The sequence below is a fragment of the Diceros bicornis genome, chromosome 1 (assembly GCF_020826845.1).
Source record: "Diceros bicornis minor isolate mBicDic1 chromosome 1, mDicBic1.mat.cur, whole genome shotgun sequence".
Taxonomy (NCBI): Eukaryota; Metazoa; Chordata; class Mammalia; order Perissodactyla; family Rhinocerotidae; genus Diceros; species Diceros bicornis.
The window spans coordinates 39,077,483-39,094,252 of NC_080740.1; the positions used below are offsets into that span (position 1 = coordinate 39,077,483).

A 16,770-nucleotide genomic window follows, 5' to 3' on the forward strand; every position below is an offset into this window, starting at 1 on the left:
GCTACTCTGAGTTCGAGCCCACAAGACCTTATGGTTGTCCCACTTTACTGTGGTAGGAATCTCTCCAAGGGTATTCCTGAATGACAGACATCTGCCTCTGCATCAAACTTTCTACTGACAAGTTCCCCCAAGTTGCTAATTTCACTCTTGGATAGTTGGCCATGGTAGTCAGAAAACATGTTTCTATGGTGAGCCAGAATTAGCCCCTTACCTCTCTCCATCTCTTTTATTTCTCATTTCTTTCCAGTTCTGGGCTAGAGCAGCAGAGCATCAATTTATTCTCCTTAGTCCTTCGACTACTTAATAATGTCTACAATGTCCTTGTTAACGTATATGAAAAAGATGAAAAATGCGATGAGTCTAGCTTAGTTTATTCCTTTTGAACTCCTGCAAGTGTTTTGCTCATTTTTGCAATCTTGTAGTATACTTCAAAGACTCAGGGCCAGAGTAACCAGAGGGAGGAGAGTTTGTGCCACTAAAGACTGTTCATAAAGACTTACTTGCCTTTCCGTCATTAACTTTTTACTTGACACCCCTTCTTATCTTAATCTTTTTCGCAGATATGGATCCCAGGCCCCAGAGAGAAGGTGCCATGGGCTGCAAGCTTCCTCTTTTGTTATTTACAGTTAGTTCCCCATAGTGCTGGAAGTTATACAGGAAGAAGAAAATATTGATGTTCCCAGAAAGTTTTTCACGGCTCAGCTCAGAATCTTGCAAAACAAAATCCCGGGGCTAGATACATTTTAATGGAGCAGCTTAGCATTCAACTATGAGAGATGGTTAAGACTGATAGTGTGGAATGTTAATATGTGAACATTAACTATGGTATTTATTTTGGTTATATTTCAGAATGAAGGACTGCTTCATGGTTATTCATTTAAAGGCGTACACAATAAGGAAATACTTTACTTTTGGAGGATTCATGCAGTGATAAAGTACCTGCCTATTAGATTACTGAGAGGAAGTACAGATTTGTGGAATTCTATCCCTTTGTAACTTCTGTTTACTTTAACAGATCAGAAAGAATGTTTACATGAGTCATGCAAACTACCACAGACATGCTGGGATCTGAAGGCATTAAATGTAAGTAGAAAGTATGACATTAGTTTTGTGGCACACTTTTGACAAGAAGTTGATTGCCACCTCACAGACTTGAACCTGCTAATTGTCGGTTGAGCTGGTGAGACCTGTGTGGACAAGTATAAAATGCTACTAACTACAGGACAGTTGGATTCATCTGCTGACTTTACTCATGTAATGACACGGACAGATGTGGATGCATGTGACACTTTGATTGCCTAAAAAGCCAAACCCTATTTTGTTTCTTGACAGATCCATGCCATTTAAAGCTAATGAACAACTTCAAAAGTCCTTAAAGAGTACCAGTCTGGAGGCTGCTCCTGGAAGTTTTCTTTTTTCCTGTATTTCCCCCTGCAACCATATTTTTTTCCCCTCTTTTCTTTTCCTTTCTTTCCTTTTTTAAATTAGTTTTGAGATTTCCCATTTGGGAGTTCTTCGCTCTAACTACAGGAAGTTCTCTCTACACAAAGATGCTTGGCCTCCCCCTGTACTGCTTGTCCTCACAAGTCAGAGAGACCTCGAGCTTTTTTTCTGGTTTCTTGTCAGAAAAGATTTTTCTGTTGGGGGCGGGGAGATGAAAGGAATTATAATTCTTCTAAATGGATGCCACTATATGTGCATAATTAGCCCAATCACAAGGCATGTCTGGAGAGGAAACTAGCAGGCAGATATTTTATGATGTGCAAGTGTATAATTTGGACTACCTGGAAAGCAATTGGAACAAGTGTTGCAAGAGTCAGGACAGGAATTTGCTCTTTAGCTTTTCTCCAGTGCTATTGAACAAAAAGTCATGTTTATTCAAATCCACGTTATTGCAAGAGTAAGTCAGGGAGTGTCTTCACCACATTCCTTGTCTCCAAATGGAGACAATTTGTTGGGTGCTGAGAATCTTCTCTCTATTGTACAGCCACATAGCCTGGCTGCCATCTTTGCCTTTGGATCGCCTCCTTCGTTCCTCTGCTGTTAGTTCAAGCTTTTTAGCTCCCTCTGAATAGAATTGCCTCCCAAGTGTGCTTGGCTCTCTCCCTTGCATTACAGGTCTTTCTGAGTCTCCAGGGCTCCTGAGCTCACCTGCCTACTTCAGAACTGATGCATCTCTGAGCTTAATGGGAACAGTGCCCTCTGGGGTATATTAGAACCATTTCAACTGGCAAGTTGAGAAAAATAAATACCACATAAGGAGTAGTAAAAAGATTGGCTTTCAGTCTTTTTGGAGCTTTGTGTTGAAGGAAAAGGATTTATTATGGGTAATCAGGCATGGAGATGGACTATAGGTGGAGCCAACAGTGGGTGAGCCTAGATTTGCTTGCCCGACATCACTCAGAACTCGAGGAAAACAAAGATGGCTTTAAGTGGAGCTTCTATTTTCCAGATAACATCTTGCTTGTAATTGAAACAGACATTTCCAGAATGCCAGCTTGTCGAAAATAGCATTGCAGGGAGGAGCTGGACCTAGGTTGTAAGTACTTTTTGTCCTTCACATCTGTAACCTGGACAGGTTTTCTCTCTGGCTTAGGAGGAGAAGTCAATGGAATAAAGCCTGCCAAGACTATAAAAGCTTTTTCAAGACTGTGACCTGTTAGATAAACAATTTTCCTTCCGCTCCTCATTCCATAAATCCACTGCTGACTCTGACTGATTTTTGTGTATATCTCAGAATACAAAATCTTTTATTAACCAGAAAGTAATGGGACCTTTTCATCTAATTGATCACCCCTCCATAGTACAAATATCTAAAGCAGTGAAGTAATGGAAGGAACACAGAGCTGAGAAAGATTAGTAGGGCTGTTGCACTTGTTGAAATCAGTCAGTGAATAAGATACTTGCTTTTTAAAGCAACATACACTTTTACATTTAAAAAAAATGATAGAAGGGTTGATATTAAAGGTTTTCTTCAAGACAACTCATTGCTTTTTTTTTCTCTCTCTCTACTTTTGAAGTCTGGGAGATACCATACTTTCCTCCTCTTAGGACTTCTCAGCACATGTTTCTTTAACTCGGAGAGAAACAGAATTGTGCGAAATAAAGAAGTATAGTACCTGACATGCATCAACATGGAACTTTCTCCTTTGGGATTCTCACTGCATTTGCATAGACACAGTTTATTGTAGTTGCTTTATAATTATAAGAAGGTAAGTAAATAAAGTCTGTTTGCATAAGGAATGCATTGCACAACTTTTTGCTGTGATGCTTACATCCCATCTCCCATTCCTTCTCATCCCCACAAAATCAAGCAATAAAATTGAACTTCTTTAGACTATGAAGCATTTACACTCATATTGTTTACAGAAAATGAAAGATGTTCAACTCAATCAGGATCAGTTTGCTGCCTCAAATGAGTAAAGAGCAAAGAAGAGTTTAGTTAATTTTATTTTAGATTTTAAATTTCTTTAGTGAATATTTCAAAAATAAGTAGCATACAGGGCTTGCTTGTTTTTTAACACGCAAAGGATCCTGGGATTTTTAAAGCTCTTTGTATATTTAAGTCGTATTGGCATTCTTAATGTCAACAGAATACCACTGTTTTAAGATCCCTGAAACCTAGTCACCTGTCAGTTTGTGGACTATGTAGCCATGTATAGAATGAGTTAAAAGCCCATCTATAAACAGTCTACCCAAATAGAGTGTGTACTTACTAGGTACATAATTACACCAAATAAATCTTCATTTCCCTTCTTTTCTTCTAAAGACACGACATATTCACGTTTTCTATTAAGGCATGTGGTTTCTATTTTCATTAAAATTAGAGTGCATCAAGGGGAAGAAAATGAAAATTCCTATTTTATCAAAATACTAATGTGAGAATAAGACTTGGTTTTATAAGGAAGTGTTAAGGAGGAGAGGGTGTGCCTAGCTAAAACTTGAATGCATAATCATAGTATTTAAGTACAACTTGAGAAATGCCATGGAAAACATTTGGTGAAAACTTTTGCTAGAAAAGTCTTGCCTAGCTCTGCACTTTTGATTTTTTCTGTCTTTTCAGTGTCAATATCCTTTCTCTGCATCATACTCTTTAAAAGTATATTGCTTAAGTTTAATTTCCTACACAACTCAACTTTAGACTCTATATCCAGTAATTCTTTTATTGTCCTCAAACTTGTAATTGTCCTTTTTCTACATGTATATTTTATTAAACACCTTTATTAGCCAAGTATCTGTTATGTATTAGGCATTTCTTTAGGCTTCCAGATCCTCAATCTTGCCTATAGATAGCATATTTAATTAAAAAAGATGAGCTTTGGACTAAGGCTAGAGTCATCCCAGGCATTTTCTTCCTGATTTCCATAGCCTATCGTCTTGTTCTCTTCTGTAAGCCTAAGCAGTGGCACCTAGTAGGTGCTCATCCAGTTTTTATTCTAGAATTAACCCAGTGACTAATGGTTTCCATAAACAGGGAAATCATTTAGCTTGTTATATGTATTGCAATAATGAAGGGCAGATCAAAAATTAATTTGGCATGATACACCTGTTCCATTATTTATTTTAAGGTTACATTTGGTTCTATTCTGACTGTCCTCCATTAGTCCTTTTATTTGTTATTAATCAATACTTATTAACCTTAATATGTGCTTGGCACAGTCTTTGAAACAGTGGGACATGCCCACCACCCCAAATACACACATACATATAATATATATCATATAGGTGTTTTAGTCCACTTGGGTAAACAATTATACACACATAAACTGTTAAATAATAAAGTAGTGATATAATGAAAATCAAAGGCTTGTTATTAAAAATTTCCTCAGTGGTACAGACAGTAAACTGTTAGAGTTTATGACAGGTGATCCCTGAGACTGAGTGAGCAGGAAAGGCTCTGTGGAAGCTATGGAGCTTGCGGTGGGTCTTAGGATAGGTGGGATTTGGAGACCAATAACAACACCATCTGTGCGTACAACTCTTTAGACTTTACAGCTGGTTTTACAGGCAGTGTCTGTTTTAATCCTCTCCTGTGTGCTGTGAGGAAAGCACTCCCACCTCCATTGTACGTTTGAGAAAACTCTTACCAGAGTTAAAATAACTTGCCCCACACCATAGAGAAACTTGGACCTGCAGCCCAAGACTTCTGACTAACCTCCTTTCCTCTCCATCAGAGGCGCTTGCAATGTAAGAATGGCTTAAAGGGAAGGGTAACAACATAAAGGCCCAGAGATGTGTTTTCATGAATTCTTATAGCCATTTAAGTCTAGATGTTACATAGAAACCAAGAAACATTGCAATGGACCTTTTATATAGAAGGATTCTGTGATAAAAGATAATTTGCTCCTTAATATAAAGATGATCCTTAGAGCAACTGGCACAGAACACGGGCTTTGGAGACAGTCCAACTTGAGTTTAAAGCCTGGTTCTGCTTCTTAATCATCAGTTCATTTCCCAAGTTCCATGGAAATGTCTTCTTTCTTTCATTAACTTTCTCTCACTTCTGCATGTATAATTATTGGCTTACTCATCAGTTTTCCTATTGCAGATTTAATTGATTAATAATTATATATTGATATATACATACACACACGCATACATATTTATGGGTATATATGTATGTGTGTATATATATATTCATATATATTTTATAGTCTTTCCTATGCCAGATATTGTTATAAGTGATTTATAAGCTATTCACTCATTTAATCCTTTCAACAATCCTCTAAGGTAGATTGCTTTATATCACTATTTTACTGATGAGGTTACTGAAACACAGAGAGACTAGCTAACCTGCCAGTGGTCACTCAGCTAAGTGGCACAACCACGATTCAGATAATGTCATTCTATAGTCCATGTTTAAATTACTATACTGTGCTGCTTCTCAAATAATCTCTTTATAATAATTTATTTGATTTGGTTGTCCTAGTTATACTGTAGACTTGTAAGCTTTTTGTCTTTTTCATGTTTATATGCCCAGAATATGGCATAGCTCGTGGAAAATAGGAAAGATGCAATCTAATATACAAAAATATCAAATGGTTGTTGGGCTGTCTGGGAAAGGAGAGGTGCTAGCCAATATGATCCCAACATAGAATTCCGGGGAAAGTAGGGTAGGAGTGAATAGAGGCAAAGGGAATTAAGGCAGGGTGGGTAGATTGCTACTGGGAAGGCTTTTTATTCTACAATGATCTTTTTGTAGGAAAAGGAAATAATTGCCGATCTTCAGTTGAAAGGTAACATTTTAGAAAAATAGCTGAGGGCGGTATGATGTACTTCTGTAGAAGGAAAAACACTGAAGAGTGGGGGATCAATGAATATATTCTCACAATATTTCAGGAAGGAGACAATGAGACTTAAAAAATTTGGGTAGAGATGGTGGAGATGGAGAAGAAGCTAAAGAGTTGAGAGCCATTTAGAAGAAGGAATCACCAAAAGTTGACATGGGATAGGAAGGAAAGGAAAGAATTAGGATACCTCAGGGAGTAGCTATATTCCTGTAGTTAAATAGAAGATGTGACAAATTGGTACGAAAGAAAACAATTTCTAATTTGGACATATTTAGGTTGATGTACCCTTAAGATGTCTATACATGGGCCATTGGGTAGAAGATTGTATAGAGCTAGGTATGGTGCTCTGGCATTTAGGAGAAAGATCTGGACGAAAGGTAAATTTTGAGAGATATTTCTTAAATAAGTTGAAGTCATGGGGATGGGTTAAAAAATTTATCCCCAAAAAAGTAGGCCAAAGGCAAAAAATCCTTTGACATATCAGCATTTGTGGGGCAGATAAAGGAGGAAGACCTGCTAAGGAAGCCTGGAAAGAACTTCACGTTTTTGGCAAAAAACAAAACAAAAAACCCAAACCAACCAACTACTGAAATAAACAAACAAAACCACGCAGAGAAAAATGTCTGTTCTATTAAATATTCTAGGCCAGAGGTTAGCAAACTATGCCCAGTGAGCTCTATCTGGCCTGCCATCTGTTTTTGTAAATAGAGTTTTATTGGAACAAAGCCACACCCATTCATTTATGTATTGTCTCTGGCTGCTCTTGCACTAAAACAGCAGAGCCGAGTAATTGAGACAGGGACTGTGTAGCTGCAAATCCTAAAATATTTACCATCTGGCCTTTTGCAGAAAAAGTATGCCGACCCCTGTTTTAGATATAAAAACAAGAGGAAAAACAAATAGTAGATAAAATGAACCTTCTACTTAAATTTTCGGAATTATTTTCGATAATACTTCTGTGAGCAAAGACTACTACAAATGAAAGAACACCACTTCATGTATGGTAAGATCAACAACAAATATATATATATATATATATATATATATATATAAACAAATATATAAAAAATGTATAAACTAGTGTATATAAATATATACACACAAGAAATAAATATATATATGCAACACAATAAAATATATATAGATGTAATATGTACATAAATATAAATACATATGTAATCATGAATGTGTATATATATGTGTGTGTATATATATGTGTGTGTATCTACATATATGTGATTCTGCAGCAATGCCCCTGAAAACAGGAGGAGGGTAAAGCATTTCAGATTTACCCTATAGGAAAGGCATTCCTGTATTAAGGATGGTCTGCTGTTTCCTTCCACATCAAAAAGATGAGTTGTATCATTCATCCATGTCACATTGTTGAAATTTTCACGTATTCGTGGCTCCCTCTTTATGAAGACACTGATTCATTCAGATTCATAAATCACACTAGGAAAATACAGTCAAGAAAAAGGCTTGCATTAAGGACTCATTCAATTAGACATTCTGGAGGGCATGATTGCTTTAAGCCTGAAAATGGAACAACATCTCTGTAGAAATTAAAAACATAAAGGAATGTGTTCAGGTAATTGCTTATTAAATTTTCAAACCCCAATGACAATAACAAGTTTAAATTGATTGCTCAATATGTTTAAACTCGATGATGCTGAAGGTAAAACCAGGCTGCAGCAGTGAGGCCTACAAGTAAGCTTTATTGAACAACTAAGTACAGCAGTACCTGTTTGCCTCTGGGGGCTCAGAGAGAATTCAATAAGGCTAGCTGAGATAGTCCAAATTAAATTGGTTAGTAGCAAGTGCAACTGTTTCTAGTTTGTAGTGACCCTTAGCTCAGAAGGTTTCGAATCAGCTGTGGGCCTTAGCAATAGAAAGACAAAGGCCCTCGTCTTCTTGCCTCTGGAGTGCACTTGCAATGTCATTTGTTGTTTTCCCCCAGGAATCTCTCCTGGCTCCCTCCTCCTTCACCACGCACCACTCACCCATAGACTGGCAATCTGCAACAGTTTAATGATGGAACGAATTTGTCTGGTCTTCTGAAATGTCTAATCAGCATACACATTTCCTTTAGAGGGGCCTTGTAAGTCATTAATAGGAAGAGTTCCATAAACATTCTGATTGGCCTGTGTTTAGGGAATGCCTATCTAATACAAGATAGCTCAATTTATTAGATCTTTAAAATTAAAGCTCTTCTGCAATCATATTTTTATAATGGATTCTACACATTCTCTAATCTGTAAATTACAAATAATAAATATTTAATGTTTAAGGTTTTATCTTCATTCTTTTAGGAATGCCGTGAAATAAATATATATTCAGATAATTTCCTACACTATTTTCAGCAATAGCTGTAGTACCATGCCATATTCAGTGATGTACAGTAGTGATCTGGAGACCTTTCACATATGAAAACAATGGTTACATTATATTAACTACAAACTATAAGCCAAACTATGGAAGTAAAACAACGTATTTTCAACATAAGTTGAAATGAGAGTAGGTCATCTCCATCTGTAAGTGAGAAAATTCAGTTACCTAGAGCATCCTACTCTCTTTGGTTAAAATGGGGCTGAGTACCCTGCACTTTTTCTATCTTTTTTACAGCTGGAGAGACTGGAAATTGAACTGTGATATATAGAGGAGGCTGCTCTGGGTATAGTTTCTATGATGAGAAAGTTTATTGTATACACTTGGAGACTCTTAAAAACCGAAGACTAAAATACATCAAAGGAAAAAAGAATGAGGGTAAGAGTGGACTGGAGAATAGTTGTTTGAATGAAGGGAAAATAGAAAAGTAATAGGTGCTCTAAATAGGAGAATTGTGATACACACAAAACTTCTCCAAGGAATTTGAAATCAAAACTGGCCTTGCTGGAATCTCCTCTTACGATTCAGCACCTGTCTGTGAGCACATTTGAGCTGAAAATTCTTAAGGATCAAATTCTCCTGGGTGAAAAACTTCTTTGCTTTACTACCTTTCTTGCAGATATTTTCTGGTCATTTTAAATGTAATTGGTGAGTTCTTCTGATTTTTGCTTATGCATGTGAGTCACAATCATGATCCTCTACAGATATCTGTTATACATGGTTATTAGTTAGATAGGCTAGTTGTACTGCAGTAACAAACAACTCCACAAAAATCTAAGTGATGAAATCATAAGAATGTTTTCTCTCAGGCCTAGCATAGGTCTGCTGGGCACTCTGCTCTATGTGGGCTTCACTCAAGCCCTAGCTTGAGCTCTAGAATGTCATTTATCTGGACCTAGTTGGAAAGCCATAGCAAAGGGAAGGAGAGACAGTGGCAAATTGCAATCTGCCTCTTAAAGCATTCATCTGGGAAAAAAAGTCGCTTCTGCTCATATTTCATTGGTCACAACTAGCCATGTGGTCATGCCGAAATACACAGGCGCTGTGAGGTACAATTGTCCTGTGTGCTCAAGGAAACTAGAAATATGTGACAGAGAGTATGGTACAATTAATTATCCCGCTTGCTTATTGCATATAAGGTACTGGGAAGTGGTATCTGCCTTTAAAGGGCTTATGACTTGTGCAAGGAAATTATATGCAAATAATATGCAAATATAAGCTGGCTAAATTAGTGAACTTTAGGGGCATCTCCAAGAAGTCCTGAGGAGGAGGTGCTACAATGATGTGATTAGACTTGAAAACTGGCTCCACGACTTAACAGTCGTATATCAATGGACAAGGGACTTAATCATACAGATGACTCAGTTTCCTCATCAGTATAGTGGGATGACTGATAATGCTTCCCTTGTGGATATTTTGTGAGAATTATATGAGATAATGTGTATAATGTGCTTAGATAACACTATTGAGCATGAACAGGAGCCAGACTCTTGGCTCATATGCTTATCTCTGAGGATCTGGGGTGACAGAGGAGGCTTTGCCAAATAAGATGAGTTGAGCTTATCCTTGAAGTAAGGCTGAATTTATTTAGCAAAAAAAAGAATTGAGGAGAAAGTGCAAAGAATCAGAGTCAGGCTGTGACTGGAGTGTTTTGGGAGAGTAATTACACCTGTTTGGTTGGATTGGGAAGTTTGTGGAGGGAGCTTCTTTTGTGACAAGTCAGGACCCCATGGAAGTTCTTACGTACAGGATTTCAAAACAGAGTACAGGAAAATTAATTTAACAGAATTGTGTAGGATAGATTAGAGAAGCAACAATGCAGGGAAGGAGCTATTTGTACACAGAGAGAAGAACAGATCTATAAGATGTTTTGCCTAATAGGAAAACATGGAATGAAGTTAATCATGGTTAACTGATTATAAGGTAATGAGAAGGAGAGATAAAGAGCGAGACAGTTGTGAAGACCAAAAAGTCTAGTATCATATGCTTCTATTTCTAAGTACAACAAAGCATGTTAGAACTAAATGATTACTGTAACTTAACTTCCTGTCCTTAGGTGACATATCACAGCTCTGTATACTACCCAGATGCGGTTTCCTCGAGTATTGATGCTCTACAGAAAGTCAAAAGGAGCCCATGAAATTATGTATGTTGGCTTGCTGCTTCCTTGGAGAAAATGCCAAATAAGAGGCTGTCAAACAAATATAATAAAACCTATGAAAGAAATAAATGTAAGTGCATCCAAGTAAACCAATCAGCTTGAAGTTAGAACCAACGTGAATCCGGTTGTTACAGCAGCAATAATTCCATGGCTGTGAACACACCTACCAATGACTAGATTCGTTGGCAGGCAATGTGAGCTGCAGCCTGCTGCTAGCTGCTGTGTTTAAGGCTGCTGTAGATTAGAATGCAGATGTACAACATTCAAAGTTTACGGTTTAAACATGGATTCATGGATCACTTTAAAGGCAGCCCAACCTGTAAAGTTACAGAAAGGCTATGGACTAAAGTACAGATTAACCTGAGTTTTAAGGTGTACCAGAAACAGCCTTGCTCGGGAAGGACTGGAGACAAAACCTTCTCAGCGCTGTGCTTCAAGGGAGATTTTGGCAGATTAACCTTGTGAGTGTTAGAACAAAAGTGAATTAGAAGATGATATTTATTTCCACATATCCATAGGAGGACTAAAGCTCGCGTGGGAGGGTTACAATGAGCACACCATTTAAAAGAGCTAAGTGGATTTCCTCAGTGCCAAGAGACAGATTCAGATCTTCCTATGTGATTTATTTCCTTCTAATAAGGAACAACTAGGAAGATCTCTATTCAGCCTTGTGACTTCATAGCTGCCATGCCTAGGGAACAGTTAACTCTTTTTATTAGTTGATATTAGCATGCATTTCTTTAGGAGGAAAAGGGGCAAAAGAACTTACTGTGGGAATGAAAAGATTCAACATTTTTATACAGGATTGGAGTATATATATCTGAATATTCATAAGGAATATGATTTAAAGAGTAGCTAAGATTATCTGAAGCCCCCAGCTCTTCTGCTATAGAATAATTGGTGGTTCCTTAGGATTTACTTCTTTTCTGAAAGCCTCCACTTCTCAAGTTTCCAATCTTTTTTGCTCATAAATTCAATTCTGTCTTCTTCATTTAACATCAGAAGTTGCTTTGCTTTTTCCTTCTCGTACTTTGATGGACTGTCTTGAAAAAAAAAATCAGTGATGCTATCTCATCTTATGGACCTCTGTGCCATTATGATTTTCTCTTACAAATGGGGGCAATTCATTTTCACTGACCTAACTCTACTTGAATTTCTCTGTCCCTCTGATACTCACATCAGAATCTAAGCCATCTTCCCCAACAATTTCCTACTGCCTTTGGGGGCACATATCTAATCTTCTAGTCTTCTGCTTTAGGCTCTAGTTCCTACATACTTCCATATTTAATGCACTGAGTCACTGTGATATTTGCAAGCCTACACAAATCTTATTCAGTCCACTCTCTCCTTTTCAAGGCATCCGAGGAAACACGCAGTGGCCACATGAGTATATTTTCTTGTATACTCTCTCACTATTTATTTTTTAATACTTGATACCTTTTAAATGGTATGATACCATCCTAGCAAACACAGACACTAACACAGACACACAAAACACATGTACCTATGCAGGAGAGTGGATAAATAATGTTCTTAAATGATTTAATGTGCAATTCTGGGCAGGGATGTGAAGAAGGCCTCCATTATAGTTGCACACTGCATAACGATGTTTTGGTCAATGACAGATCACATATACGACTGTGGTCCCATAAGATTAGTACCATATAGCCTAGGTGTGTGGTAGGCTACACCATCTAGGTTTGTGTATACTCTATGATCGCACAACAATGAAATCGCCTAATGTCGCATTTCTCAGAATGTTTCCCCGCAGTTGAGCGACGCATGACTGTACTTTGCTGAAATTGACAGCTTGTGGGTTCTTAGACGCACTTTAGTCAGAAGTGACGTTGTTGTTGTTTAGCTTTGTGAATTGAATTCCCAAGCCTGAGGCTGAGCATGTTCTCCAAGGGACTAAAAGGCCCTTATCAGCTGGCTTGCTTCACACATTTATGTTGCCTGCCTGGCCTCCAAAGGCATTTTGGTTTGAGCTTTGCTCTGTGTCTCAGCATTGTTTGGACTTTCCATATTAAGACTATAATTAAGAAAACACTTGACAAATAATAGGCCAAAAAATATGAATATAGGAATGCTCGTGTTCCATCACAATCATTCACAGGGAATGATTACCAAGGGAAAGATCGGATGGAAGTTTTCTAAGAGACTGCACAGCGACCACTTGGTTGAAATGACTTGGTTCTATCTTTGAAATCTCAGAGTCCTACAATATTTTCTAGCAAACTGAGAGCAAATAGATCTTCAGTATTTTCTTTTTTTTTTTACAATTACATGTTATGTAGATTTAATAATTTATTTTTTTATCTTTTTTTGTAAATTTTATCTTTTTTTTGTAAATTTTTTGTGTATTGTGGTAACGTTGGTTTATAACTGTGTAAATCAGTATTTTCATTACATTATCCAAAGTTTGAGTTTAGTGCATAACAGGTTCAGCTGATTAACACATAATGACAGATAAAACTATCAGAGGAACCGGAATACTCCAGTTATGGGACAGCCCATTCTCTCCTTAGAGATCTTTGGGAATCTACATCACATTAAAAATGCCAATTTATTGCTTTATAATTTTCAGTTGCTGACTGGGAAACTTGAAGTTACATGATAAGGTGATCTTTTTTTTTTTGGAGGAATATTGGCCCTGAGCTAACATCTGTTGGTAATCTTCCTCTTTTTTTCTGTTTTCTCCCCAAAGCCCCCAGTACGTGGCTGTATATCCTAGTTGAAGGTCCTTCTAGTTCTTCTATGTGGGACATCGCCTCAGCATGGCTTGATGAGCGGTAAGTAGGTCCACGACCAGTATCCGTACTGGCAAAGCCAGGGGTGTCAAAGCGGAAAGCACAAACCTAACCGTTGCGCCACCGGTCCGGCCCCAATAAGGTGATCTTTTTTCCCCACCAAAATTCCCTTCATTATCACTACGCTTCCCCTACCTGGTTGAGTAGGGCATAGGGTAGAAATGTGTTAAACAAAAAGGCCAGACCATAATGCAAATGCATTCTGGTTTAAAGTTTATCCCTCTGGAGAAGTCCCTGTAAAGATTTGTTCCGTCTATTTATACATGCGGCACAGAATAGTCATATAATCTCTTACTTTTCTGTTTCCTCTTTCTCTCCCTATGCTTTTCTAAATCATTTCTTATTTTCTAGGAAGCTTTTTACCCCAGTTTCTAAGGGAACTTCACAAACACTCTGATGTCCATCACTTCTCCAAGAGAAATAACTTGGACAAATGTAGAAGGTTAAACACCAATTCAAATAGAAAACGCTGAACACTGGTGGGACTCTTGTTATGTTTTCCTCCCAAGAGGCCACACTCGGGGTGAATAGGGAGGTGCGCTTTGCCATAGAGTCAGTTAATCTTTCATTTCTTCTTGTTTATTGTGAAAAAATTTTTAAAAAATGTATAAATTCTAAGACACTGGTCAAAAATACGTCATGCAAATATTCTGTGAGTGAGGGTCAATTGTGTACTTTCTTACTCGTCCTCTTTTCTTTCTGGTAGGACAACAGAAGCTTGTTCTCTGTAAAAAGGCTGGGTCTTATATGTCGCACCTGACAGTGCTGGAAGTTTAAGGGGTGACTGGCGGAGGGGAAAGGGAGGAAGAGGGAGGGAGGTTGAAAAGCGCCCCTGACTCCAAAAGCCTCACTGACCGCAGGTCCAACGAGCCTCTCTAGTCTTCCCTCCAACACAACTATACTCAGCTGGGGGTCCTTAAGATTCAGCTATTTTCTTTAATATCTCTGACGTGATCTCGTCCCCATCCTGGCAGAAAGCAATCCTGGTCTGAACGGAGTCCTTTTCTCTCCCACATCAGTGCTCCCTCCTGAATAGCCTTGGTGAGTGAGTTTGGTGAGTCTTGTTGGTGAGTCTGTTTCTATTGCCTGGGGATTAAAATATACTCTTCACAATTTGCACAGGCAGGTAGTTGGGCCGCCTAATTGGCATGAAAGGAATTTTATTCACTAGATGTCCCAGTTGCCTGCAATTTCAAGATGGCAATATGTGGTTAAATTAGCCTTTTCTAGGGTTAAAAACAAGAAAACTCATGCCAGGATCCACAAAGATCTCATCTGCCATCACAAGGTCATTCATTGTAAGTAGCAACAGGACGGGTACCCCCCGCCAGTTCCTCCTGGAGGAAACAGCAGTCAGGAGCAAGTGGCGAGGAAAATGGAAACTGTCACCGTGTTTGAAAGCGACATGTTGCACGAACAGTTTCTTTCTTTTGAATCTGGACACACTATTTACAAAACTCAAGGAATCTGTTTTTTCATACTATATTACATTCTTAAAAACATTTTTCCTATTACGTTTGCTGGGAAAGCTTCGCATTTTAGGCTTCAGATAAATTTCTGTCTACAATGAGCAGAGGGCTGGAAATACCTGCTTCTGTGCCCCATCTGTCTGTGCTTGGCGAGTCTGATACTGTACTTCTGCTTGTATTCAAGATTGGTTATCACACAGCTGAAGCAGGTGGCTGCCAGAGCTGCAGACAGTCAGATAGCAGAGCTGACTGACCACGCTGAGGTCTGTGTCTTTTAGCTATGGGGACACTGCTTGTATATTTCTTTTCCTTCATGGTGGTTCTTTTCTGAGTCTAGCAAGGAGGAACTATTTCTAAAGTCTATTTAGGGCAGTTAGAACGTGAAATCAGACTCCCCTGAGGAAGAATCAGACATAGCAGACAGCGTGAACTATAAGCCCTACCACAGGCTTAGACAAAAAAAGATCAAATATCTCTGACATATGGTGGGAGGATTTTCAAGTCCTGATATTAGGAGTGCTCGCAAGGGGGGGATGCCCCTTGCAGGAAAGGGGAGAAAGATGTGGAAAATAGTTTTTTGGTTACAGATAATTTGCCATACGTTATTCTGAGCTTCGAAAGCCTCTTTTGTTAAGTATGTTAAAAACAACATGGTATTTGATTTAGGTCAGCAGGAAAAGGGAAAAATTAAAGTCAGAAATCATATTGGTAATTCTGTTGTGCTTAAAAAAATTCAAGGCAAAGTACAAGTTGGAGTGACTGTAAGTAAAACAAAGATCAGTCAGAATAATGCACATGGTGGATGGCAACAGCTTGTGAAAGCTGTGCACCCAGAAGTATTCGGAGACTGGCTGCAAAGTACATTATGAACCCCAATGGATAGATTTTAAGGTGCTTTAAAAGCACACAATCTTCACATAATATATTATAGTGACTCAGTGGTCCCAAATAGGTACACCAGAGAGTTTAATAAAAATACTGCAGCATTAGGACAGGAAACCAATACTGTAGGTTTTTCTATTAAACTGGCATTGCAGAGTTGTCAAGGAATCTCAGAATTGTTTTTCCCAGATAAGTCTTATAAGAACCCAGGCATACATCTTCAATTAGCTTTGGGTTTTCTTGTTATTGTTTGGCTTTTTGATTCGTTAGACTGGGAAGAAATATAAACAAAATAAAGATCTAGCTAGGATTTTTTCCAATTTTTCTTAAAGTTTTTTACATATTAGAGAAACCGAGTTAAAACTACTAATCTGGAAAATTGTTTTTTAAAGTAAATATATGAACATTAATGAATACCGATCTAAAAAAATGTTTAAAGCCAAATATTTCACTTTAATTTATAGGAACTGATTATTGCCATACATATGGTACATCGCAATTACTTGTTTGTCAAAACAAGGCAAAGCCTTATAATAGTATGTTATGGATAAACTGTCACAATTTTTTAGCTATGTCCATGATTTATGCTGAGGACAGTAAAGCAAATCTTTCCTATTCTTTTCAGTTCCTATTCTTTTGTATCTCTAAACCAAGGTTTCCCTCTCATTCAATCTCCCTGTTCATGATGAATTTGTATAATGGATCATTTTTATTTTTTCATTTTTGTTAGATCCCTTTTTTACTCCAATTCATGTTTTTTTAACCTAATTTTT

General features: G+C 37.8%; 1 long non-coding RNA gene across 1 annotated transcript; it reads left to right on the forward strand.

Moving 5' to 3' along the window:
• Positions 1-1,032: 1,032 nt before the first annotated feature.
• LOC131404462 (uncharacterized) lies at positions 1,033-14,732 on the forward strand. The gene is made up of 6 exons (XR_009219806.1): positions 1,033-1,083; positions 3,021-3,212; positions 8,913-9,053; positions 10,732-10,906; positions 13,544-13,628; positions 14,621-14,732. It is a non-coding gene; the product is annotated as an uncharacterized LOC131404462 (long non-coding RNA).
• Positions 14,733-16,770: the final 2,038 nt, after the last annotated feature.